General features: G+C 39.6%; 1 non-coding gene across 1 annotated transcript; it reads left to right on the forward strand.

The window, feature by feature from the left end:
• The first annotated feature begins 13,150 nt into the window (after positions 1-13,150).
• On the forward strand, positions 13,151-13,257 carry LOC133787658 (small nucleolar RNA R71). The gene has a single exon (XR_009872664.1). It is a non-coding gene; the product is annotated as a small nucleolar RNA R71 (small nucleolar RNA).
• Positions 13,258-25,120: the final 11,863 nt, after the last annotated feature.

Consider the following 25,120-nt stretch of genomic DNA (forward strand, 5'->3'; position numbering starts at 1 on the left):
CATAGCAAGTTTATAAAAAGGAGGCAGGTGAAAGTAAGTTAGACAATTGAAAGGAGGTAACAAAGTAAATACCCGAGCTACAACTACTGGTCGCCACACTATTGACTCTATTAGTCATATACTCATTATCTGGCATGAAGAAGTCTGACCCTAAGTTTAGAGCATATGTAAAGTTACCATCCCCGTTAAACAAGTGATAGGGAATCGGCAAACCATTTAAAAGCGAAATAACTTTACCGTTATCATCGAAAGATTCTCCCAAGTCAACAATAGGCTCTTTGGCCTTTTCTTTCCCCTTTCCTTGGGGAGCAGAAGGCCTTTCTGCGGAAGGGCTACCCGTGGGTTCCCTGATCGTAACTCCTGTTGGCCTCCTCCTAGGAGGAGGCACAGGAGGTTGCTGCTTGGGAACCCCCTCGGCAGTGGCTTCGTCCACCACGAACCCTCTATTTTCATGGCGAGGAGCCAGGAGGCCAGACGACCTCAAGTTCTTTTCGAGTGTCAGGGTCTTGACACATTTTGCTGCATCAAACATCCTGGCCAGAGTGTTAGACCTCAACACCATGTCTGGTGTTGGGGTTGGACGTAACCAAGGGCCTGAAAAACAGATTAAGTTTGAGAAAAAATGAAAGGAAACACTCTATGTTAAAGTATCGACCAGACGAAGACAAGTTATACCTCCTCTCGCGAAGGCCAAGTTGTTACTGGTTATGTTCAGAGTAAAGAAGTACTCCCTGTTGTAGTGCCCCACGTTTGATATATGGGTAGTAACACTCAAGAACGTCCGGCCGGTCTCCTGGTGGCAGAAGTGGAAAAAGCCCGTCCCGTTGTGCTGTGGGTTGGACTTGAGGTCAAAAAGATAGTTGACCTCGTGGGGTGAAGGTTCTGGCCATTTGTTAAGTTTGTACAGGACATAGAGTGCGGCCAGCATTCTAAATCTGTTTGGAGTTATTTGGAAGGGAGCGACGCCGAAATAATTGGCCACCCCCCACAAAGAAGGGATGAAGAGGGAGATAAGCTCCCGCCTCAATGTGATACCGGGACCAGGCGCTGTTCGACCCTCCTGGACGGTTAGCCCTCTGGTCCGCAGTGGGACGTATAATGGTTACCCCCATAAGGGGGAATTTCCTGAAGCAGTTGGCAACCATTCGAAGGGTCACCGAACTAGCTGGGGGAGTATACCACTCGACATCAGGCGGATTCCGATGACGAGGATGAGCCCTAGTTTGGATATTAGGGTCAGGAACAAGATTTTCTCGACCACTAGTCGAGGGATCCCTAGCCTGCGAATCAGGCTGGGTAGGAGGAGTAGGGTTGCTTTCAGACTCGGGCCTTTTCTTGCCAGAAGACTTGGAACGGGCCATTGGAGAGGAAGGATGTGGTCTGGGAGAGGATCGCGAGAAAGGAATCTCGTGGACACGTACAGCTGGTTGTTCTTCCCCCTCGAGCAGCTGGGCAAGAAGGTCGTCGTCGATGGGTCTTTCACCTCCCCACAAATCTGGCATTAAGGTCTGCAAACAGAAGAATGGGGAGGTGAGGAAATAGAACTCTAAAAAGCTTTTTAGAATAACGCTGGTCGAGTATAAAAGTTAGGCTTTTATACAACAACATTCTAACAAAAAGCTAGTTTTTCTACACGAACAGTTTGAAAAGCGGATCAAAGGGTGAAAGTAAAAAGTTTTCTGTGAAAGCTTTTTCAACTCCCCTTAGGGCGGGAAAAATTTATTTTTCAACTGGCTTAAAAATCGAAATGTTACTTCGGTTTTACGTCCTAAAAAGCATGATCCTGGATTTTTAAACTAACTCGTAACTCTACTACGCCTACAAAACATTCTGTCTACAAGAATTTTAAACCAGAAACAGAAAGACTTAAACAGTATACCACCAGAAGCATGCATCACGAGAAATTAGAAGCATGGGGTTTCGAAAACTTACCAAGAAAAGTGATCGTGAAGGTGGAAGAAAGGTCTTCGGAGATTAAAGAGTCCGCGGTCTGAGTCTTGGAAGTGCAGGAAAACGGTCTCCGGAGAAGATTAAAGCTCTGGTTTTTAGGGTTTTCTGCAAAGAAAAATGGCGTGCGTAAAAAGAAAGAAGAGGCTTCGATGGTCTTATATAAGTTTGTCTCTGATATTAAAAAGTGTCATCATTAGTTTTCCTTTTTCAAAGTATGGGGAAACGTGATGGCCGTCGAAATTTTTTCTGGGGAACTGAAAAGACATGATTAGACAGAAGTGGGTTGCTTTTTTCAAGAACACACGAAGGGATCTGACACGTCAGGAGGGGTTACCGAAGAGTCGTTCGTTCAAAGTTTATTTACTGTTCGTAGTAAATAAACTTTGGGGGGCAAATGTTATCCAATAAATTAGCATTGGTGACGTGGCAAATAATCTCTTGACACGTGGCTGATACCTGGAAGCGTCTGCTAGAGTATCGACCAGGAGACACAGTAGAAGCAGGGCAAGCCTGTCTTACCCGCGACCAGTCTGGTCGGTAGTTCCGCATACAAGGCAACATTTATGGGAAGATCTTTATGAATCCCGAATTTATCTCATACAATCTTCTGGATACCCGATTATTCAGGGAATAATATCTGTAACAATCTCTTGTAACCCTCCTTGAGCCTATAAATAAAAAGAGATAGCTCAAGGGAGGGCATCTTTTCTTTTGACTTTGGAATCATAGGAAGCAATAGTAATTCTCCAAGTAAATCTGTATTGTTCTTGAGAAGAGGGTGAAACTCGTTGAACCCTGGTTCTTTGATCACCCTTCTGATTTTATATAAATATTATTCTAAGTGGACGTAGGTCATTACCAGATCCTGGGGCCGAACCACTATAAATTACTGTGTTTTCTTTACTTTTGTCATTGCGTTCTTCTCTATACATTCGTCCATATCAATCACATTTTGACTCCACGTCAGTTGGCCAAATCTTGGGTCATCAGCTGTCTATTTAAGTCAGGTGGTTGCAAAACAACACCCATCGAATAAGTCTTGGCTTAGCATCCTTCTTGGCTATTAGATACTTGATCGTTGAATGATCAATGTAAACCACCACTTTAGTACCCACAAGATAAGCTCCAAACTTGTCAAAAGCAAACACCACTGCCAAAAGTTCTTTCTCGGTGGTGGTATAGTTCTATTGAGCATCGACTAATGTTTTGCTTGCATAATAAATGGAATGAAACACCTTCTATTTTCGCTACCCAAGTACGGCACCCACAACAAAGTCACTAGCATCGCACATCAATTCAAAGGGAAAAGACCAATCTGAAGCTACAATGATTGGTACGGTGATAAGAGCTTTCTTCAAAGTTACAAATGCTTCTTGACACTCCTTAGTGAACCCAAATGCTCGATTTTACTCAAGTAAGGAACAAAGGGGCTTGGAGATTTTTGAAAAACCTTTTATAAACCTCCTATAGAAGCCCGCGTGCCCCAAAAAACTTCTAATCCCCTTGACTGTAGTAGGCGGTGGTAATTTTTCAATGACTTCAAGCTTTGCTCTATCCACTTCTATTCCCTTGTTAGAAATTCTATGGCCCAAAACAATGCCTTCTTGTACCATGAAATGACATTTTTCCCAATTGAGTACCAAGTTTGTTTCTTCACATCTCGCCAAGACTTGCTCCAAGTTAGCCAAACAAGTGTCAAAGGACTCTCCAAATACTGAAAAATCGTCCATGAAGACTTGAAGAGACTTTTCCACCATATCTGAAAATATCGCCATCATACAACGTTGGAAAGTAGCGGGAGCATTGCACAACCCAAATGACATCCTTCTAAAGGCAAAGGTGCCATAAGGACAAGTGAAGGCAGTCTTCTCTTGGTCTTCTGGCGCAATGGAAATCTGATTATAGCCTGAATACCTGTCAAGAAAACAATAGAACTCCTTTCCCGCCAACCGATCAAGCATTTGATCATTGAATGGCAGCGGGAAATGGTCTTTCTGAGTAGCCTTATTCAGATTTCGGTAGTCGATACAAACACGCCACCCCATCACTTGTCTTGTGGGAATCAACTCATTATTTTCATTAGCCACCACCTTAACTCCACCTTTCTTAGGAACACACTGAATTGGGTTGACCCAAGAACTATCTGAAATTGGGTAAACAGTTTCATAATCAAGCCACTTAATTATCTCTTTTCTAACCACTTCCTTCATGATAGGATTAAGCCTTCGCTGCAGCTCAACAGAATTATTACAGCAATCCTCCAACAGATTTTATGCATACAAAATGAGGGACTTATACCCTTAATATCTGCCATGGTCCAACCAATGGACCTTGTATATTTCTTCAAAACAACCAGCAACAAATGCTCTTTTTCAGCTCCTAACATGGCTGAAATAATCACAGGCAAAGTCTCATTATCTCTCAAATAGGCATACTTCAAGTGATTAGGCAAAGGCTTCAATTCTAACTTTGGTGGCTCTTGAATAGAGGGCTTAGGAGGCTTAAAATTTCCTTCCGACAAGTCCAAGGACTCAAAAGGCCTCCTATATTTAGTAAAGGGCTGCTTTGACTCCACCCATGTAACTTGGCTTTCTTCCTCTTCACTTAAGTTTTCAAGCTCTTCAAGTGACCTCACCCTCATTCCATCTTTAACAGCATCCTTGTGGAATTTTTCAGCGACAATTGACTTAATTATACTCAGCCTAGAGCATTCCGCAATCTCATCCAGAAACTCCATAGCGTTGAACACATTGAAAGTCACTTGTTGGTCATTCACCCTCATAGTAAGCTCCCTTTTTTGTACGTCAATCAAAGTCCTCCCGGTAGCTAGAAATGACCTACCCAAGATAATAGGAACATCTCTATCCGCTTCATAATCAAGAATGATGAAATCAGCCGGAAAAATGAATTTATTAACTTGCACAAGTACATCCTCAATCTTGCCTTCCGGATGTGCCATAGATCGATCCACTAATTGTAAAGTGATTGTGGTTGGTCTTGCTTCTCCAATCCCCAACTTCTTGAAAATCGACATGGGCATCAAATTGATACTAGCCCCCAAGTCACAAAGTGTTCTACCAACATCTCTAGCACCAATAGAACAAGGAATTGTGAAGCTGCCCAGATATTTCAATTTAGGGGGAGTTTAGTTCTTTAATATGGCACTACAATCTTCAGTCGAAGCCACCGTTTCAAATTCTCCAAGCCTTCTCTTTCTAGTTAAAATATCCTTAAAAAATTTCACATAGTTGGGGATTTGCTCCAAAGCTTCCACCAATGGTATATTGATGTGAAGCTGTTTCAAAACATCTAAAAATCTTCGAATTTGACCATCTTGTTGCTACTTTTGAAAACGTTGAGGAAATTGTGGAGGTGGCTTGCTCATAGTCTTCTCTGTAGCATTTTGCTAAGGAATTGCGGCAGTAATTGCTTCAAGATCAGCATTTAACATTTTCAAACTTACAACTCTATCTTCCTTTGCCACACTACTTTGGATTGAAGTGGGCTCGTTGTTTCTCTTAGGATTATCCTCAATCAATTCCAGATTTTTACCACTCCTCAAGGTAACCGCCTTGCAATGCTCATTCTCATCTTTCCTTGGATTTTGGGTATCACTAGGCAAGGTGCCTTGTGGTCTATTCCTTAGCTCATTAGCTAGCTGCCCCATTTGAATCTCTAAGTTCCTCAAGGTTGCCGCTTGGCTCTGAATCACAGCATCATTCTTGGCCATATATTTTTTCATTAAAAATCTCCAAAGAGCTTAATTGAGACACTTGAGGAGGAGGTGGCTGAGCTCTTGGTTGTTGTTGAGAAAACCTCGATGGGTATGTAGGCTTTTTTTGCATTGGTGCTCTGATTAAACTAGCTCCTTGACCCCCCCATTAGGGGTGCACATCGGGCGGGGTTGTTGGGTTCGGGTTGGTCGGGTTCGGGTTAGTCGGGTTTCGGGTGGAAGCAATTAATATCGAACCCGCCCGAAAGGGGGGTCGGGTTAGTCGGGTTCGGATTCGGTCGGGTGGGGATGTGTCGGGTTCGGGTGTGCGAAAAGTGCAACCGAACCGGCTGGAAAGGGGGGTCGGATTGGTCGGGTTTGGGTTACTCAAAAGACTACCATACTAAAAACTCATATTTTAGATTTGATGATGTTCAACAAGTTTACTCAAAATTAGAATATCAATAAGAGCAACTACTTTTGCAATTGGCAATGAAATATTATTATTCAATTACATTGCATTGTCTTACTTTAAAACTTAGTACAAGTAGTAATAACATTATTATGCAATTTTTTCTCAAATTCTCTCTTCCCCTAAAACCCACTTTAAAAATAAATAAATAAATAAATAAAAATACCCCACTTTCATTGCAAATTGGAAAAAAAATTCAAGGAAGTAATAGCACCACAATTATGTTTCATTGAATCCAAAATTTGGAATTTTTGGTGGTGTGTGTAGAATCATGGACTAAAGGGGTTTTAAATCCTTAAGCATAAAATAATGGTTATATGATAAAGACATGCCCAAAAGTGCTTTAAGTAAAAAAAAAAAAAAAACAGGATATGCCAAAATGATATAATATAAGGCTTTACTTAAATGGATCTTCATTTCATGATCAATCACATAGTGACAATAACTAAACAACACTATCAAATTTTTGAGTCTGCCCTTCTAGAGCATTTCATTAATTTTTTTCCCTTAGTTGTGTGGTTAAGATTAGTTGAAAAGCACATTTGTTTTGTTTTCTTCAATAGAAAAAAAAATAAAAATAAAAAAGTGAAAAAAGAAAAAGAGAATTTAAATTAATAATAATAAGTAACTTATATGAAACATCCAAGTTCTAACCATAATTACCCATAAATTCAAAAGTCCATAATTAAAACTTATATGTCCATACCAAATGTAACGGTCTTGACTAATGTAACGCCCTGGATAGTCAAGACCGTTACACTGTGTGTTTATAAAGGTGCAAGACTTGCTAATCAAGTCATTTAATTAGAAACGTGTTACTGAAACTACAGTTGAACTAGGGTTAAAAGATTTTGGTCTCAAAACTTACATTTCTTATAATCAAACATTTTTTTTACATGGGATCCCAGAAGTAGTAAAGTTATAAGATAGTTTACAAAATTTCGAGATTAAAATACAGTTACTAGCCACTCTAAGGCAAAACAGACAATTAGGCTTTTCTCGTCCTGTACCACTCCTCGGCTGTGGCGGCCGATCAGCTGATTATGTACATTCAGCCCCGAAGCTCTCCATCTCAGGAGTGGCCCAACTTGCCCTTGCCTTTACCTGCACCACGTAGCACCCGTGAGCCAAGGTTCAGCAAGAAAACACAATAACAGAGCATAATTATCAAGCAAACAATTAGATAACTCACACAGTATAAACATGTACTCAACAGTCCAAACATTCACGTTATTCAAGTATTCGTCATACCGAGTACATCATTTCATATCAATAATCAATTCACATATGATAACCAGGGTCAACGCCCTTAGGCCGCACCCTCTATTTATCCCACTGACTCCGGCCCGCTTAAACCGAGCTTAGTGAATATTAAGCTGTCCTCAGCTACCAGTGGCTGAGCCGTGCCTTGTGCGCAAGTATTGTTTACGGCACCCTTAGGCCGTTTATCACATGTCCCATGGCATAATACCATCTATGAGATTATAAAGATATAGGGAGCTCTTACTCCCACCACAAACACATAACCGGGTGCAGTTTTCTTACCTTTGGATTTCGATAGCTTTGTTCAATTTGATCCTCAAGCACGATCCCGTCTGAGCCCTAGCGTACACCTAGTCACGGTCACAAGTTAGAACCAAATCCAAACCTCAATTCCAAAACCTAGCCTCGGGACCAATCCCGAGCCCTCGGGAAGCCCTAATTCCACCAAACGGGGTGGTGGAATCAAACCCTGAGCCCCCAGGCAAAAACCCTAAGAAATAACCTAAAAACCCTTTTCTGGGAGCAGGGTACCGCTACAGTGCCCTAAAGTGGGCGCTACAACGCTACAAGCAGAGCCATCAGGCTCCCAGACACCCAAGCCTAGCACTGTAGCGCCCTAAGGCTAGTGCTACAGCGCTAACCACAGCCAGGCACTACCCAGTTTTCTCCTCGTAGAATTTCCTCGAGCCAAACCTTTCCAAAACTCAATCAAACCTCAACCAAACTTCAAAACAAGCCTCCCAACATCCTCAACTCATCCCAATCAACCTAACCACCACTAATTCAATCACATGCACCCCCAAAACACAAAATTCACCATGACTAAACCTAGAGCTCAAAAACTCAACAAGAAAAACATCTGAAACCACATAATTCAAGTGACCAAGTTCAGAACTTCTTACCTTCAACACAGAGGTTCAACCTTAGGCTATCCTCCAATCTTCCTTAGCTTTCACTCCTCAAAGCTTCAGCCTCAATTCCCTAGAATACTCACCAAAATTCAGCTCAAAATCCATATAAATACTAAGAACCAAAAACTGAGTTACAACCTCAAAACCTTACCTCAAATGATGAGTAGCCTCTACCAATTCCCTAAGACAAATCAAGGATCCTAGTGTTGAGTCCTAGCCTAAGCCTTCTCTGAACTTTAGCTCCAAATTCCCTAAGATTTGGTGAAGAGAAGCCCAAACCGTGCAAGAGAGAAAACCCCCCTGCTTTTTCCCTCCTTTCCTTTTCCTTCTTTTCTTTCTTTTCTTTCTTCAGACTTCCAACACTTTCTACACTATCCACTAAGGCAATAAAGCCAAAATAACATTTATCTTATCCTAAACACCAAAAGACCATATTGCCCTCCCACTTATAACTAAACTTTTACACATCTTAAGGGCATTTTAGTCATTACACCCAATTCCCGCTAATTCCTCGAATGTCTCTTAAATTTATCGCTTACTTCCCAACACCTAACTAATCACCAATTATATTCCTCAATATAAAAATATTATATTCCTCAATATAAAAATAGACTCCAATATATTCTCTAAATCCTTAGAATTACCCCCAGGCTCACCCCGAGTCGGGTATAAATCCCCGCCGTGACTTTTTCGCTGAACCGCTCACTGGGATCGCCTCGAGTCACAGATTCCAAATATATCCACATAATAATGTGGTCTAAAAAACTTATCACAATTATTTACATTTATGCCCTCAATAGGCTAAAATTACGAATATGCCCTTCTAACCTAGTCACGGCCTACATGCATACTAATACACATAGCCATGCATCACATATATTCAAATAGTCATATAACATGCTTTTAATCGTTAAATCACATATAATCCAGTTATTCCCTCCCGGCACACTAATCAAGGCCGTTAAGCCTTATTAGTAAATTTGGGTTGTTACACCAAATTACCAATGCCATAGTCCAAATCCAAAAGTCCAAATTCAAATTTCAAAGTCCTTAACAAAAAGTTACTAAACTACTAAAACTTAAAAAGTACACAAAATAAACAAAGTCTAAAGATGAGGCTCCTGTCTTCATTCAATCAGTTCCTTGTGCAGTTGATGAGGCTATAGATGGAGCATTAATAGAACCAGAAGGCAAAGCAGAAACATTTTCACTACCACTAGCTCCAGCAGTTGTATCACTATCACCTGTGATCTCTACAATATTATACATTTCCATAAATATTATTTAATTTCAAACAATATTTAATTCCATAAATAAAATTCTAAATAAAAGTTTGTTTAACAACTTACCAGACTCCAGAATCTCTGATGTCTCTAGAACTTCATTTTCATCCATGTACTCTCGAATAATGATTGGTTGATGTGAACTGCTCCACCAGTTTTTGAGACATATTAAACATTCAACCATTTTAGGACTTAGTGAGCTCCTAAAGGGATTTAAAATTCTACCACCAGTCGAAAAGGCAGCCTCAGAAGCAACAGTTGTAATTGGTATGGCTAACACATCACAAGCAATGGTTGACAAGATTTTGTACTTGGATGCATTTCTGGCCCACCATTTCAAAATGTCAAAGTTGACACCCTCAATCATAGGTTCAGCATCCTCAGTTAGATACCTATCAACCTCATTCTTTGTCTTACCACCATCTTCCTCTTTCCTTTGTTGTACAAACTCATCATGCAACGAAGCATACTTATTCAAACTAGAAGTAGCAGTGAATGAAGAAGAGGAAGATCAACTAGGTTGAGGCAGATAGTGAGACAGAGACTGAGATTGGGTCATAGATGGCTGAAGTAATGTAGAGCCCCCACCATACAAATCAAACAGTGATTGTAATGTTTGTTCTACCTCATTAACCATCTGAGCGCATGTCAGTGGACCATAAAAAGCTTTGAAGCAATGGGTGAGATACTTGAGCCTATATCTTGGGTCAAGAACCAAGGAAATTATAAGGGCCTCATTACATTCCTCAATCTTTCCCCAATATTTGTCATATTTCACCTTCATGCTCTATGCCATACTCGCTAACAACGGGTCATCCTCCCCAACTGCCATTCTATACAAAGTGTGCTGCATATTACATATTTCAATAAAGTACTTGTCTGCTGTAACATAGGTTGATCCACTAAATCTTAATGTAATCTCGTAGAAAGTCTCCAAAAACTTCACAAATACTGTTGCATTGTCCCAGTCCGTTTCAGTAGGCAGCCCCTCCTTTTTCTTTCCATCTTTGTCAACCTCCTCAAAATACTTCACAAAATTTGCATCTGACAGTAAACTTTCAAAAGCCTTTTGGAATCTTAATGCACAATTAAGCATGAGATATGTAGAGTTCCACCTCGTTTGGACATCTAAAGAGAGAAGTCATTTACATTCAATTTTTTCTTCTACAACAACTTCTTTAAACCTTTTGAGCCTAGCGGGAGAAGACCTAACATATCTTACAGCATGTCTAATGCTAGCAATCGAATGATGCTTCTCTTTTAATCCTTCAGTGATAATCAAGTTTACAATATGAGCACAACATCTCATATGTAAAAACCTCCCATCTAAAATGAGACCATTTTCCTTTTCTCTAATCCGTCTCTTCAAAAACCGAATAGCAACATCATTTGAAGAAGCATTGTCCACCATAACGGCAAATAATTTTGTAATGCTCCAATTATCTAAACAAATCTCAATCTCTTTGCCAATAGTCTCCCCCTTGTGATCTACCACTTGACAAAAATTTATGATTCTTTTCTAATAGTTGAAATCAGAGTCAACCCAATGCGCCGTGATGACCATAAAGTTCAAATTATGAATAGAAGTCCATGTATCAGTGGTGATGGATACCCTCTCATGCTTTAAAATATTTTTCGATTTCTTTTTCTCTTCAGCATACAATTTCAACACATCCCGTGCAACAGTCATCCTGGAAGGGATATCAAACCTAGGCTGTATGGTTCTAACAAATTGTCGGAAACCCTCCCCCTCAACATGTCTAAAAGGTAACTCATCCAACACAATGTACTTTGATAATGCAAGCTTGCATGCCTCTTTGTTATAAGCCATCAGAACTAAAGTTGTTTCCCCCTCCTTCCCTCCTATCACTGGCTCAAAAATTACAATCTTTTGCTTTTTCTCATCAATCTTATATGGACTAAACTCACAAACATTCCTAAAGTGATTCCACAGATGACTAGTCCCATGCTTTCTACTATCACAGAAGAACTCACTCCCACAATAACAACAAATATATTTGGGTATCTCTTCTTTGTCATTAGGATCAACTAGTGGCAATTTTTCAAAATGCTCCCAAATATTTGACCCTTTTGTTTTTTTTTTTTTTTGGAGCCAAAGGAGGTTTCTCTATTTCTTTACCCTTTCTTTTAGGTATAACCTGTGCTTGATTTGTATGAGTTTCATCATTGGTAGGTGGAGGTGGTGGTGGAGTTTCATCTACTTGATCTTGACCAATATCCATAGTCTATAGAGCATAAAGAAATATATAATATAATGATTAACAACCAAGCATACCTAAAATCCACTAATCCCGTCCAATCCACTACAACTAAAATCCAACATTACAAACACCAAACCAAACCACATATACAAAATAACAAATACAATCAAGCAAAACAATCCAACATTCAAAATATCAAATATACATTAAACTAATAATTATAACAATTTTAATTTTACATAAACAATGAAGCAATTGAAAATTCTAAATATCCAATTCCAAATAACAATTTCAATTTTATCTTACTACAATTTTATGTTTAGAATTTTATATTAAATCAAAACTCAAAATTCTATATCGAAATCAAAAATATAAATTCACCAAATGTAAACCAAACAAACATTAACATTATATTATATTCATCTAAATCAATTAATCTTCGCATATACATAATACATATATATAATTATATTATATAATCATATCACAAACATAATAAAAATATATAACAAAGATATATAATTAAATTTAAATATATATAACTAACTGATTCTAATATAAATATAATATAATATAATATATATCAGACAAAATATAATATAAATATATATAATTAAATTTTAATATATATATAGGATATACCTTACCTAGCTGCCAAAGGAGGAAGGAAGGAGGAAGGAGGTCGATCCTCCTAGCTGCCGAGTGTCGACTGAACCCATGAAGGAGACGAGAGAGGGAGGAGGGAGCGTCGCCGACGTCTGGTCTGGGTGGGCACTGGCGTCGGCGTCTAGTCTGGCTGGTGGTGAGGTGCTGCCGAAGGGAAGGGGATGAGGAGGGGGGTTGGGGGGACTGCTGCTGCTACTGGGTGGGTTTGGTTTGGGCTTTTTAGTTTAGGTTTTATTTTAGATGTTTTTTATTTAACCTATTAAAAAAAAAAATTTTAAAAGGAAAATGATGGGGACGGGCGGGTTCGGATTTAACCCGAACCTAAGAATGACACATTTCTCCAACTCGAACCCGACCTGATGAAGCTCGGGTTGAGCCCGAACCTGACCCGAATGTGCGGGTTTTAACTTTCTCTCGGGTGTCTCGGGTGCGGGTGGTCGGGTTTTCGGGTCAAAATGTGCACCCCTACTTCAAGTATACCAGCCACTTTTCAACTTGTTGAGGCTCTAGCATTAGACCTTTGATAATTGTTGCTAGCTATCCTCTCCAAAATCTCATAGGCTTCATTGTAGGACTTAGAGAGAATAGCCCCATTAGTTGAATCATCCAACACCATGCGAGTGGAAGAATTGAGCCCATTGTAGAAAATTTCCATTTGTATACAATGCGGAATCCCATGGTGTGGGAATTTCCTCAATAACTCCTTGAATCTCTCCCAAGCTTCACAAAATGATTCATCTTCCAACTGCTGAAATGACATGATTTCATTGCAAAACTTGGCATTTTTGGTAGGAGGAAAGTACTTCATCAAGAATTTTTCAGCCAACTCATTCCATGTAGCCACTAAGTCGAGAGGAAGGGTGTTGAGCCAAGCTCTAGCTCGATCCCTCAAAGAAAAAGGGAACAATTTCAACCTTAGGGCCTCGTCACTCACTCCTTGTAGCTTGAAAGAATCACTCACCTCAAAAAATGAATGAAGATGAAGATGAGGATCCTCAGTAGGCAGCCCACTAAATTGACCCACTATTTGCAACATTTGGAACATCACGGGCTTTAACTCGAATTAGGGTGCTTGAATTTCAGTCTTAACAATGTCCGGATCGAGCCCATTAAACATGGGGGAAACATACTCCTTTATGGCTCTCTCTCTATCATCAGCCATAGCAACCGCGTTAGTGATATTATTAGCACCCTCAACTCCTTCAACCTCTTCAGCCATATTAACGAAATTTTGAGCCTGTTGTTCCCTTAGTCTTCTTCTAACTGTTCTTTCAATCTCAGGGTCAATAGGAGCTAGTTCAATGTCTTCTAGCTCGTTTATATAGTAAATCACCTGAGAAAACACAAGAGCAAGCAAACAAAGTCAGCTCAACAAAGAAAAATAAATTGCAAGTAATTGATATTACAAAAATTTCTAATTCCAATCCCCGGCAACGACGCCAAAAACTTGTTGTGATAATTAATATTATATTTAAATACACAAGTGCATGTAATCACACAAGTAATATAATGGTAAGTAGATCGTCTCCACATGGATTGCAAAATAGAAAAATAAGCAAAACAATTACTAAACAACTTAAAAGTACTAAAAATCAAATGGGTTGTTTTTAGGCTAAACAAAACATTAAAAGAGATGGAAATACTGAAATTAAAACTAAACTAAACAAGAAAATTGAAAGAAAATATATGGATTGCAAAATGGACTTGAATTATTGATTCCCCCTATGTTAGCTATCCTGAACATATTGCGACAACAATATTTTAGCAAAACTCCCAAGTTAACAAGAATTCAATAAACACTCATAAAACTTTCCCAAATTTTATGATATTATTTCTTCTACCTAATTAAACATATTCCTATGCAAAATCAGATTTAAGAATGCAATTTCAAGGTTCAATTCTCAAAAGTCACACAAGGCAAATAACACATCCCTATGTTACTTACTAACATAATCTAACCTATATTATGACTTGTGTCATCCCAGTTCTTCCGTTTACATTTAATCTTTCTAGCATTAAACATAATTAAATATCTTGCCATTGCTGGCCAAATAACAACAAGAAATTAATTTCAGCACACTTGAATGAACAAGAGAGATTTTACTAAAATAAAGTACAAGAACTTACTACACTATAACATAGGGTTCATCAACAATTCAAGCCACAGAAAAGTTAGTTCATGGTTGAGTTAATAAACATTAATCCACAATCAACACAGCCCATAATATTCAGATTCAGAAATCAACTTAGAAAATATAAAAATGAAGTTTAGAAATAGAAGAAAGAACAAATCTAAATGATGCTTGAGCTTCTCTTTTTCGTCCTCCTTCTTCTGCTGATTTCTGGTTTCCTTCCTTCTTCTTGTTGATTTTTCTTTCCAAAAATGGTTGTTCTCTTTATATATCAGTTGATGCTTCTCTAAGTATATTCTAGGTTTCCTCATTTGGCTCCCAAAGTACAATATTGCCCCTCCTCTTTGTAAAAAACGTGGGTCTCCTCTTTTCTTTTGGCATTTACTCCCAATTTTTGACTCATACTTTCTGCACTTTCCACCTTAGCCACTATTCCAGCTTACCCCTTTGACTTTCCACATGTTCCCAGGTGTCCAAAATCTGCCTGATCAAAATGCTTCAGCAAAATCTTCTTTGCTGCTGCAAAACCTGCTAATTCAGCCATCAAAAATTTAATTTAGATATTTTCAAATGTTAGTTCATTCTTTGTACACATATCCATCATGAGACTACTATCTTCAACCCATTAGCTATTAAGAACTACAAAAATAATTACACTTAATTAAGATAAAAAAAACGCCAAAGTTAGCTACAAAAGCTAAAAAATAAACATCACCCACGAATTTTTCACAATTATAAGCTCAAAAGCACATGAAATAACGCTTTATTCAAAAGTTATCATATTACACATAGTAGTGTCTATCTAGCATCTATCTTTGAAGTTCCCCACAAGCGCAGGGCAAGGATGCGTACAGGGTAACCAAAGGGAGGCAAGCGAATGCTATAATGCATCAGTGGTCAAGGCAAAGAAAGGACCATGCGTAAACATGGTAGGAACCTGCTACGAAGAGAATGAAGGAATCGATGAGGTTGTCAACATGGAAGTTGACATTGAAAGAAACACTCTACTGGGGTCGGGGGCTCCTTTTAATGAAGATTTGTTATTATAGCAAGTTTCCCAAAGCGAGGGAAACGACATCGATCCTCGATTTGGGGATGACGTCATGGGGGTAGGACCAGTCGAAGATCTTGACAAAGTCCTACTAGAAGAGGAGGACCCGACTAGAGTAATCAAAGTTGGGAAGGATCTAAAGGTGGAAATTAAGGCATGGTTGGTAGAATTTTTTAAGAAAAACTATGACGTCTTTGCCTAGTCACATAAGGACATGGTTGGAATTTCTCCATCCATGATAAGTCATGTCCTCAATGTAGACAAGAACTGTAACGCCCCAAATTCTCCGATGTGGTTTAATGGCGGGAATAGTAGGCCGGGAGGGCCATACTTGTTTAAGTATACCATTAGCTGATAATATGCATGTATATGCGAATTATATTATAATATGATGTTAAATGCATGCATGTGGGTCCACATTTTAATTACAGGGGTGTGATGGTAATTTGGCCCGTTGAGGGTATAATTGTATATTTGTATGCATGTCGGTGATATATGTTGAGACCACATTATAATGTGGGTTTGTTCGAGCTATTCAGCATGAGACGATCTCAGAATATTGATTAGTGGTCTAGTCATAACAGGTTTAAGTTCGGGGCTCAGGATGAGTCTCGGGGAGATTTTAATGATTAGAACGTTACCGGGAATTAAAGGGTAACGGGATATGAATTATTGGTGTTTGAGAATATTGAGAAAAATGGGAATTGGAGAGCGTTAATTATGATTAATGAGATAGGTGGAAAATACCAATTTTATCCTTGGGAGCCTTTAGAAACTTTAAATTGACCTAGGGGTATAATGGTCATTTCACCCCTAGGATAGATATAACCATTTTGGCTGAGGAAGAGGTAGAAAAACAGAGTAAGTTTCTAAGCCTTCCCGTATCTTCTTTCTCCTTCACTTTCTTTGGGATTTTTGAACCATTCTTCAGGATTCAAGCTTGGGAAGCAAGCCTTGGGAGTTTGGGAGAGTGTTCCACCCTTGAAGAGCATCAAAAGTTGAGCTTTGGGTAAGTTTCTAACCATAGAATTATCTGGTTTGCCCTGTTTTGGTTCTATTTTGCAGTTGAGATTTCTAGGTTGAGATCTTGGTTTTGTTGGGAGTTTTGGCTAGGGTTCCTATGGTTGGGATGTTTGGGGTATGTTGAGATGGTTTTTGGGTTCATTTGGCATCAAAAATGGCATTTGGAAGCTTTGGAATCAAGTTGGAATCGAAGGAGATGAAGAAGGTCGTTTCAGGGGATTCCTGGTCTGGAGGTAGCGCTATAGCGCCCACCTTAGGGCGCTACAACGCTACTCAGGGGGCATTTGGGCATGTTGGAGGTTCTAAGAATAGCGCTGGGGCGCTAGGGGTCAGCGCTGTAGCGCTACCCTGTTCCTTCAAAGTCCCATTTTTAGTGTTTTTTAAGGGTTTTTGACTTGGGGTTTCAATCCTTAAGGTTCGGGATCAAATTTACTCACCGTGTGGGCATGTGTCGAGGTCTCGAGAGTGGTGCTTAGGTTAAGACCCTATCCATGTTGATTCTCATTAATGGAGGTTATAATTGGTTGTGATTAGGTAACCGCTAAGGAACCAAAAGATCGATCGTTCTAAGGAGTCGTTCTTATAATATCTCTCGCTCAAACCTGAGGTAAGAAAACTGCACCCTGTGTATACATGACATGCGTGATTGTTATTGAGGCATGTTGGTTGATAAATGTGGACATGGATTGCATATTAAATGCTGGTGAATGTTGATTACTTGTATATGGCACTGACTAGTCAGGGACACTGACCTAAGAGTCAGAAACGGCATAAGCGTCCTGAACGCAGGGCCGAATGAAGATTAGATCTAATCGATATCAGTGTTGAATGGCTCTAAGGCATTAACACTGGACCGACCCTAAGGTCGATGAACTTATAAGCGCTTGGCTAGTCTAAGACTAGTTACTGGGAGCCAGGGCATAAGGCCCAGGCGACTGCTTGTCACATGGCTAGGGAACGGTGTTCCAGGGTTATGACTCTATGGTCATGAGGAAGGTTACGTTGGTGACCAGTCACCATGCACCTATCCTGGTTAAGATAATGAAAGGTTCGCTTACCTGTTAAGCCCCGGTGACCCTATTGTCACAAGGCTGAAGGGAGCTATTCCCTATTTAGTAACTTTTGCGACTGTCACCTATCTGTTTTGGACTGATAGCCCTGAATGATTATTATGATCATTGTTGATATTATATCATGCTTTATTGTGTTTTCTTGCTGGTCCTTGGCTCACGGGTGCTATGTGGTGCAGGTAAAGGGAAAGAAAATCTCACCCAGCCTTGAGTGAAGAGCTTAGGTGGTGATGTGTACATATGCGACTGCTTGACCACCACGGACAAGGAGTTCTCAGAGGAACTAGGGTGTTTACCCTATTTTTGCCGCTTAGGTCGGCAGGGTATGTAAATTTGAAACAGTAGTGGCCGTTTTGAGTTGTAAATAACTTGTAAACGTTTTGATAAGCTCATGAGCAGTTATGTACTCAATAAAATATATCCTTTCCTCTTTATTGTTTTTCACCTTAACCTGTTATTAACACTTAGAACACGTTTTTAACCAAAGGACTCGGGTAGCGGGTCAAATTTCTGGTTCACCGTTCACCGTAACTGTTCTGGGGTAACCAGGGCGTTACAAGAACTACCCACCAGTGCAACAAAAAAGGAGACTGCTTGACAAAGACCGATCTCAAGCCCTGAAGGAAGAGGTCGAGCAGCTCATGGAAAATGTTTATAAGGGAGTCTTACTACCTAGATTGGGTATCAAACCCGTGCTGGTCCCAAAGCCAAATAGGAAGTGGAGAACATGCGTGGACTTCACAGATCTGAACAAGACCTACCCCAAAGAATGTTTCCCTCCACCCAGAATAGACCAACTGGTCGGTGCAACAGCAGGACATGAAATACTCTCATTCATGGATGCGCATTTTGGGTATAATCAAATAAGTATGCACCCTCCCAATGAGGAACATACCAGCTTCCGGACAGACAAGGGATTGTATAAGGTGATGTTATTCGGCTTGAAGAACACAGGAGCCACCTACCAACGTTTAGCAAATGGCATGTTCTGAGACTTTATCAGCAAAATTATGGAGGTATACATCGATGAAATGTTGGTCAAGTCCAAAAAAGTTGGAGGGCATGTTCGAGGCTTAGAGGAATGCTTTGCAATATTAGAACGTATAGCATGAAGTTAAACCCTCTGAAGTGCTCGTTTGGAGTTGGTTCTAGTAAGTTTCTCGGATACATAGTCAATTCACATGGAATCGAGGCTAACCCCGAGAAGAACAAAGCATTGATCAACATGAAGTCACCTACCATAATCAAAGAAGTGCAACGCTTAACCGGGAGAGTAGCTGCCCTCAATAGGTTCATATCGAAGTCTACAGATAAGTGTGTCCCTTTCTTTAACTTACTGAGGGGCAGCAAGAAGATCCAATGGACCGAGGAATGTGAGGAAGCTTTCCAAGCCTTGAAGGAACATCTCGCTCAACCTTTCGTCCTAGCAAAGCCAATATATGGTGAAGTGCTATTCATCTATTTGACAATCACCGAGCATTCAATCAGCGCTGCTTTGGTAAAATCAGAGAACAGGGTACAACACCCTGTGTACTATACCAGTAAAAGGCTAGTATGTGCAAAGTCTAAGTATCCCCCTCTTGAAAAACTTGTCTACTGTTTAGTGATCGCCTCTCAAAAGTTGTGTCCATACTTACAAGCTCACTCGATCTGAGTCCTAACCGATCAACCATTGAGACATGTTCTTTAGAAATCAGAGGCCTCGGGATGATTACTCAAGTGGGTCGTGGAACTAGGACAGTTTGATATCACTTATCATTTGAGGACGGCGATAAAAGGACAAGCATTGGAAGACTTTATAGTCGAAGGCACCAACTTTGAAGACCCTTCCTACCAATCGGAGAATGGAGATACCGAGAAGGAAGGAGATACTCCTGTATGGAAGCTATATGCTGATGGAGCATAATGAACACAACTTAGGTGCAAGAATCATAATGATCACTCCAGAGAATCACCGAATTCATTGCGCTTTCAGATTTGGATTCAACACTCAAACAATGAGGCTGGGTACGAGGCATTATTAGCAGGATTACGCTTGTCTCGGGATGTGCTTGCACAGTCCCTGGAGATATTCAGTGATTCCCAGCTTGTGGTGTACTAGGTACTGGGGGAGTATCAAGCCAAGGGACTTAGGATGGTGCAGTACCTGAACAAGGCGAAGGACTTGTTGACACAGTTCAAGAGATACTCGATTACACAAGTCATGATGGAGCAGAATGCCAATGCTAATGCCTTAGCCAAGCTTGCCAATGCCAAAGATGCGGACACCCTGAATGTTGTTCCCATCGAATCCTTGGTGAAAAGAAGCATAGTCGAGTAGGAGGCAAATGTATTATTTTTGAATTATCTGTGTAACAGCCATTGTGCTTCAATGAATGAATGAATTTAATTTCTTAAGTTTCACTTAATTATTTAAATGTCTTTCAACGAGGGACTTGTCCTTTAGACTTATCAACCCCATCGAATCATGTTCGATTCTAGTCCTTGAGGGACCTATCGACCCATACAATCCAAAAGAGAGACAGATCCTAGGACCTTTTCGTCAAATTATGGATCATGTTCGATCTTGGTTCTTGAGGAGTCTATCGACCCAAAAGATCCAAACAAGAGACTGGTTTGAGGACCTTGTCGCCAAACTATTTGATCATGTTTGATCCTGGTTCTTGAGGAACTTATCGACCCACGTGATCAACAAGAAAGACAGGTCCTAGGACCTTGTCGTCAAATTATGGATCATGGTTCTTGAGGAGCCTATAGTTTGATCTTGGTTCTTGAGGAGCCTATCGACCCATAAGATCCATACAAGACTGGTCTGAGGACCTTGCCGCCAAACTATTTGATCATATTCGATCCTAGTTCTTGAGGAACCTATCGACCCACACGATCAACAAGAAAGACAGGTCCTAGGACCTTGTCGTCAAATTATGGATCATGTTTGATCTTGCTCCTTCTCGACAAGAGCATCCTTCCACAGTTGATCCATGTCGGCAATCAGCTTCTCCTTCTCAACTTCAGACTATTTGAGCTGATCGGCAAGTTTCCCCTCCATCTGGGTTACCCTGACAGTCAACTCGGTCACTTCCTACTGTTTAAGCTCCACAGTACTACAGAGAGTGCTGATTTCTTCATCTTTCAAAGCAATGTCCGCATCCCTAGAGCCAAGAACGCGCCTAAGGTCCAGCACCTCATGGCAGACAACTTCAAGCTCAGAACGAAGCTCCCTACCATGGACCAGATAGGCCAGTAGCTGGGGGCATATCCATGAACTAAGGAGCAAAAATGAAGAAATCAGGAGAAAAATTCTATATAGGGGGTCGACCCAGTGAGACTAAGCCTGGGCCAACCACCGTGAGTCCCTAAGATTACAAAACATGAAAGATGGGGCATAGGTGGTCAGCCTACCACCTTAGGCCAACCACCCCAGGGATGCAAACCTCAGAAAAATGACAGGGGACTAAAGTTCAAGTCTCCAATAAATTGTACAGTATAAGGAAGACCCCAAAGAGATCAACAAAGGAAGAGAAAATTTTTTTAGGGTCCCAAGTGGTCGCCTTATGCTTGGGCCAACCACCCTAGATCCCTAGAAGTCGCCTAAGGGTATGGTAGTCGGCCCATGAGGTACACACTGCTCGGCCTATGGTGGTATGTAAACTTGGAAATCACCAGGAGCATAAGGAAACCTTAGGGTAGTCGGCCTAAACCCTAATCCCTAGGCCTAGAAATTGCATAAGGCAAGGAAAATGTAAGGGAAACCTTAGAGGTACTTGGCCCATGATGGAAACTCTAGGGGTGGTCGGCCCATGAAAGAATGGACATCCCTGGAAATCGTATAAGGCAATGGAAGAGAAGCCCTGGAGGTACTCGGCCCATGATGAAAACCTAGGGGTGGTCGGCCCATGAGGGAATGGACATCCTTGGAAATCTCCTATGCTAGGGTTTGGAATCCTAGAAATTGCTAAGCTAATGATCTCAAAGAGGTGGTCGGCCTAGGGTCTTGCATCCCTGGAAATCGCCTATCCTAGGGTTTCACAAACCTGAAATCGCATGTGCTAGGGTTTGTAACCCTGGAAATTGTCCAGGCTAAGGAATTTCATAGGGAAATTGTAACTTGATTCAAACAAGTCAATTATTTTGGATCAAAATAAAACAAAACAAGAAGATTCAAACATATTCCTCAAAGATTCAAAGTATTTCTTCTAAATCTAAGTACATTTAAATTAAATGATGTAAGGATTAGGATAAAGTACTTACCTAAATAAAGATCTGAGTTTGATGAAGAATTTGAGAAACCGGGCTTGGAGACTCCTATGGGTGAGGCACACAGAGCAAGGGAGTGAGAAGTGAGGCCCTACTTATAGCCTCTCAGGCTAACCATATATTTTTAGGAATTCAAATTTCCTTGAAAAATATCTGGTATGGTTAAAATTTCAAATTCCTTGAAATATATCTTATATTTTTAGGAATTAAAATTCCTTGAAAAATATTTTGTATTTTTAGGAATTAATATCCTTGGAAAATATATTATATTTTTAGGATGTCAAAACTCCTTGAAAAATGTATTATATTTTTAGGGCTTCAAATATCCTTGAAAAATATACTGGATTTTTAGGAAATTAATTTTCCTTGAAATGCCTAATTATTTTTAGGATTACAATTATCCTTGAAAATTTTGTGCTAAGAAAATTATCGATAGTTGATAAAAGTACTACGTAATGTCCCGAGGAACTTGGTTGTTAAAGTACTGCTACGATATGTTTCTCGGGTCAGGATCAAGTTTACCTTAATTTTGAACACATTACGATAAACTTTGGGGGCAAATGTTATCCCTCAAAAATCCAGGGATGACGTGGCGAATGAGAAAGCGACACATGGCATCACAAATCAGGGGAAAACGATGAAGTATTGAAAAAAGACCGATGAGAAAAAAAGATAGGTCCAGGACCTATAGGGAAGTCGACTAGGCCAAGACCCCGTATGGGTGGCCAGCCTGGCCCTAGCCCTAGGGTTGGTTGGCCTGACCCCTACCCCTTGGGATGGTCGACCTGACATGCTCAAGAACCACCTGGGTGGTCAGCCCACCCTATTATTCATAGGGTGGTCGGCCTAAACTCCCAAGTACACTTCACTGAGAAATACTCACGCTCGTTCTGAGATCAACAAGCCTAGCACCCAGAAGGTCACAGGCCTAGCACCCAGAGGATCAACAAGTCTAGCACCCAGAGGGTAATCAGGCCTAGCACCCAAGCTCCGAAGGGTCATCGAGCCTAGCACCTAAGTCTCATAGACCAACCGAGACTTAACATTTTCCCAGAGGTTTCAATCGTGCATTATCTACCACGATCCAAAGAAACAACGAAAACTCACGATCTCATAATCATGGGGAGGTGGACATGTATCTCCACTACCTAATAATCGCGTACCAAACCACGATCCCAGTATTACTTATCATGTAACATCCCCTGGGTACTATAAATAAAAGACCCAGGGCTTCATTGAAAGGGATCTGAGAAATATTTGGGGAGAAACTCTGGGCAAATTAGTAACGAGTGAATACTTCTGTTCATCAGTGTAATTTTCTATCGAGTGATTCAATACTAAAAACTAAGTGGATTAGGTTATTACTGTTCATCAGAACATGGCTGAACCACTATAACATTTTTGTGTGTTTATTTAAGATATTTGTACTCTGTCGTATATTAGATTCATTCCGTTCAAAAGGTGTCGTATATTGTACATACGACCGTTGACCAATGTCACAGGTCAATAGGTGTAATGTAAAAGTTTGAGGAAAATAGAAAAAAAATTGTGTTTTTGTGAGGTATTTTAAAATATAGAGTAGAGCAACCATTGAGAGTGATTTTAGCCAAATTTACAATTAGTTATAATAAGGTATATTGTAATATCTTTTTCTCGAAATGGTAGTTTCATAATTTTACAGTTGAGGGTATTTATTATTATTATTATTATTATTATTATTATTATTATTATTATTATTATTATTATTACTATTACTTTGTAAGTTTGATTATGGATGAGATTCCTATGCATTAAGAAATTGAGATTTCTTATGTTGAATTTTTCTGTTATCGAAATAAAAACTCGGCATGTGCATAATGCCTAATAAATAATTAATTGTGTGAGTTAATTTAATTATTTATTTATGCTGTGAATATTATTATTATTATGAGCATAATAATAGTAACATTATGATGTGAGTTTATTTTTATTATATTATATGATTTATTACATTATTATTATTTAAATGGATTAAATAATGGTATTTACATGTAATTGTGAAATGAACATAATGAATCTATGTTTGAATTTTGGTTGAAGGGCATTTAGAGGACATTAGAACGTGATTTAAAATTCAATTAACTGAGTAAATTCGAAATTTGGTTCAGTATATATTTTTTTAAATAAATTAAAGAATTACTTTATAATAGGCTTTGAAGAGTGGATTTCTTAACAAAGTAACGGGTGGTTTGTTTTCTTTATGTTAGATACGTTTTCTGAACACTTTAGATGATGATTAAATCGTGGGAAGAGAGAGAGAGTCACACGAAAGGAAGAAAGAGCGTTCTTTAATTTTTCTAGAGATGGAAAAGGAAATTTCGGGTTTGAGAGCTCTAGGGAATTTTTGGGTGTTTTTGAATGTTTGGAATGCCTTTCCTATGATCTAAGAAGGGCATTGGACATAATCAAAGGAGCTAGAAGGTTAGTTTTCGAAGATCATCATTTTCTACCATTAAAGTTGGTATTCTTGGAGGATTTTAGATTTGAGAGTGTTTAGACAAATTCTGGGTTCATGGAGGCATGTGTACAAGCTTAAAGGACTCCAAGGATCAATTTTGATGTGAAGAATCGAAGCTTAAAGGCCTAAAACGAAAAGTGTATTTTTTCACCATTTTTGGCAGTACACCAGAGTTGGAGAAGAAGATCTTAAGCGAAGGGGTTTCAAGCATAGTTTTGGGCTGAGATTGTGTGGTTCGTATTGTTGGAAACGTGGGGATAAATCTCCAAGCTAAAGGAGGGTCGGAAAGAGCCAAAACCAAAGCTCTAGAGTTGCTGGCGTCGGAGAAGAAGCCAACTTCGGTGAAGCTCCGGTGAAGCCCGATTTGGGTAGCTGTGAAGGTATTTTTCTCAATTTTTTTTCCATTTTGGATTCTATATTATTTTTAGGGATGATTGGTGAAGTTTCAGATATTTTTGAAATTTTCTTGAATTATTTGGTGTTTTTCAATGAATAATTGTGAAAAATACTTTGACTGATTTAAAATGTTTGAAATAGTTTTGATGGTGTTTTATGTGTTAGAAAACAGTTATGGGCTGTTGGTTTGAGATTTTTAATGTTTGTGTATTTAT

The sequence above is a fragment of the Humulus lupulus genome, chromosome 6 (genome assembly GCF_963169125.1).
Source record: "Humulus lupulus chromosome 6, drHumLupu1.1, whole genome shotgun sequence".
Classification (NCBI taxonomy): Eukaryota; Viridiplantae; Streptophyta; class Magnoliopsida; order Rosales; family Cannabaceae; genus Humulus; species Humulus lupulus.